This window comes from Dipodomys merriami, unplaced genomic scaffold (assembly GCF_024711535.1).
Source record: "Dipodomys merriami isolate MVZ:Mamm:240054 unplaced genomic scaffold, mDipMer1.0.p SCAF_198, whole genome shotgun sequence".
NCBI lineage: Eukaryota > Metazoa > Chordata > Mammalia > Rodentia > Heteromyidae > Dipodomys > Dipodomys merriami.
Genome location: NW_027203359.1, coordinates 348,838 through 352,500, shown reverse-complemented (window position 1 = coordinate 352,500; position 3,663 = coordinate 348,838).

Genomic DNA, 3,663 nt, shown 5'->3' with positions numbered 1-3,663 from the left:
TAGTTCCCATGACATTTTGTGTGTGTGTTGGTTGTGGGGCTTGAACTCTGGGCCTAGTCGCTATATGCTTTGAGCCACAGCACTACTTCCAGTTTTCTGGTGGCTAATTGGACATAAGAATTTCACGAACTTTCCTGCCTGGGCTGGCTTTGCACTATGATCCTCAGATCTCAGCCTCCTCAATAGCTAGGATGACAAGCATGAGCCTGGCTCCCATGACAATTTTTATTTTTATTTATTTTATTTTTTTGGTCCCGTCATGGGGCCTGAACTCTGGGCCTGGGTGCTGTCCCTCAGCTCTTCAGCTCAAGGCTAGTGCTCTACCACTTGAGCCACAGCACCACTTCCGGCTTTTTTCTTTTTGCTTATGTGGTGCTGAGGAATCGAACCCAGGGCCTTATGCATGCAAGGCAAGCATTCTACCACGAGCACCTTCCCAGCCCCTCCCATGACAATTTTTAAAGGATAGGAAAAACAGTCCTTAAAATTTGTATGGAAAGAGAAAAGACTGCAAACAGCTAAAGCAATCTTGAACCCAAAGAACAAAGCTGGAGGCATCACACTATTGGATTTCAAATATACTACAAAGCTATACTGGTACTGGTACCAAAAACAAACAAAACCAACCCTAGTGGTTGGTTGCCTAGTGGAATTGAGAATCTAGAAAATATGTCAATTGGTTCAAAAGGAAATGTACACATTGTCTTACTTATGTAACTGTAACCCCTGTACATCACCTTTACAATAAAAATTAAAAAAATATGTCAATTGATTTTTGATAAAATGGTCAAGAACACACAGAAGAAAAAAATGGTCATCTCTTCAATAAACTGTACAGGAAAAACTGAGTAGCACATGCAAAGGAACAAAATTTGATTTTTAATTCTCCCCACATACAAAAATAACCCCAAATGGATTAAAGGCTTAGCTCTAAGACCTGAAACTGTAAAACTACTAACAGAAGCGGGGAAATTTCCACAGCCCTGATCTGGGCAATGGTCTTTGGTATATGATTCCAAAAGCACAGGCAACAAAAGCAAAAATAGACAACTGGGATTGCATCACATTAAAAAGCTTTTGCGGAGCAACTAAAACAGTGAAGCAGACCACACAAAATGCAGTTCTGCCAACACTTTAAAAAAAAAAACAATGTTTAATCTATAGCTTGAGTTTTCAAATGCAGTATCTTTTTTCAATCACTTAACGTTTTGTCTTCTTAATGAACTGAGTAAATACTTTTTTTTCTTTTGGATTTTTTTAAAAAGTGGAAAACCACTTATGAGCTGGTTTTCATTATAGGAAAGGTCAGGAAATGAAGAACACTTGTCGTTTGGTAAAGGCAATGTGTAACTCATCTGCAAATTTGACAATTTTTATTAGCATATATGCCAATTATATATTATACATATACATATGCTAATAAAATTGTGTGTCTACATGGTAATAAAATTATATATGTGTTGTAAATATATATATATAATTTTATTGGCATTGAACTCAGTGCCTGGGGACTGTCTCTAAATGTCTTCTGCTCAAGGCTAGCCATCTACCACTTGAGCCACAGCCCCATTTTCAGTTCTTTTGGTAGTTAAGTGGAGGTAAGAACCTCACAGACTTTCATGCCTTCAAACTATGAACTTTAGATCTCAGCCTCCTGAATAGCTAGGATTATAGGAATGAGCCACTGGCACCCAGTTTTGCCTATATATTAATTGCACAAAGCAATAGATTTCGTTGTGATGTTTTCATACATGTGTGTAATGTACTTCAGTTATGTCACTCTCCATTTTCACACATCCCATTCCTCTTTTTTGTCGGTTATGGGGCTTGAACTCTGGGCCTGGGCGCTGACCCTCAGCTCTTCTTAAGGCTAGTGCTCTACCACTTGAGCCACAGCACCACTTCCAGCTTTTTCTGCTTATATGGTACTGAGGAATTGAACTCAGGGCCTCATGCATGCAAGGCAAGCACTCTACCACAGAGCCACCTTCCCAGCAATGTTCCTCTTTTTTGTCTTTGTTTTTCCTTAGATTCCATAAATGACTGAAAACATGGATAGTTGGTCTTTCTGAGTCTGACTTTCTTCCTTCTTCCTCCCTCCTGCTCTTCTTTGCTGGTACTACGGTTTGTTTCAGCAGTTGATTGGCTTGCTTGTTCATTTGGCAGTCTACCACCTGAGCCATATCTGAAATTCTGCTTTTTGTAGATTGTTCTTCAGATAAAATCTTGTGGACTTTTCTGCCTGGACTGGATTCAAACCTTAATCCTCACTTGCTAAGCAGACACTCTACCAATTGAGCTATGCTTTCATACCCTCATCTTTTTTTCTTTTCTTTTCCATTTTTTTTTTTTTGCAAATAGGTTTTCTTAACTTTTGCCCAGACAATCCTCCTAACTCTACCTCTTGAGTAGCTTAGATTACAGGTATGCACCAACATATCAGCATGTAGCATGGTTTTGAATTTAACAGCGTATTTTGGATATCTTTCTTCTACAACTTTGCACTCTTCTTAGTGTCTATTATTCCACTGAGTGTGTCATAGTTTATGACTGGCTATATGTTAACAAATACTTGTCATTTTCTTAGCCTTTTGCTATTAGAGAGAATATTCTAGTTCATGTTATTTTACATGTGTAATTGTAATATGAATTTCTAGCTGGATGTGTGGTTTGAGTGGTAGAGGGCCTCTCTGGCAAGTGTAAGGCCCTGAGACCCAGTACCAACAAAAACAAAAAGATAAATTTCTAGGAATGAAACTGCGGGGACAACAGAGTTATACTCCAAACATGTTGATAATAACAAATAGCCCTTCATTGATTTTGTAAAAGTTTATACGCCATAATCAATGTGACAATGCCATTTTCTCCACAACTTCACCAAGTGCTGTTGTGTTTTTAAAAAAATTACTGTATCATCTCTGAATTTGCATTTGCTATATTAACACCTCCCTTCTGAACTGTTTGCTTTTTAAAGACAATATAGGATCTTGCTATGTTGACTAAACTGGCCTTGAACTTGTACCTTTCCTGCTTCATCCTCCTAAGTAGCTGAGATGAAGGCTCATGTTGCATTTCCTGGCCTTATTCTGAAATGTTGTTTGTGTCTAGGTTTTGTCCATTTTTTGATCTTTTTTTTAAATGATGTGTAAATGCTTTTATTTGGAAGAAAATTAGCCCTCTGCCTGTGAGGTGAATTACAAAATATTTTCTCCATCTGTCTTTTGTCTTCTGACTTTTTTTATAGTGACATGATTCTTTTTGTAGTTAAGTAAATGGATTTTCTTTTATTTTCTGGTAATTTATGGCTTTATTTTTTAATGTGACTTTTTTTATTCATCTGGAAATCATTTTGGATAATCTTTGAAGCAGAGATCCAGCTTTTTTTTTCTTCAAAAGGCTCCTCAGTTGTCCCAATACCATTTACTAAATAACCTATTTTCTTCTGATTTCTACTTCCTTACAATAAAACCTTAATTGCTGTGTAAATTTGGACCTGTTCATGGATTTTCTAGCTTGTTCTTTTGCATTGTTGATCTACTCATGTGCCAGAACCTTGTTATTGTTGTTACCATAGAATAAGTTTTTAAGAACCAGCTTTTCTGGTTCCAAACACAAACGCAAATAAGCTCTTTTTTTGGTTGGTTGTGGGGCCTGAACTCTGGG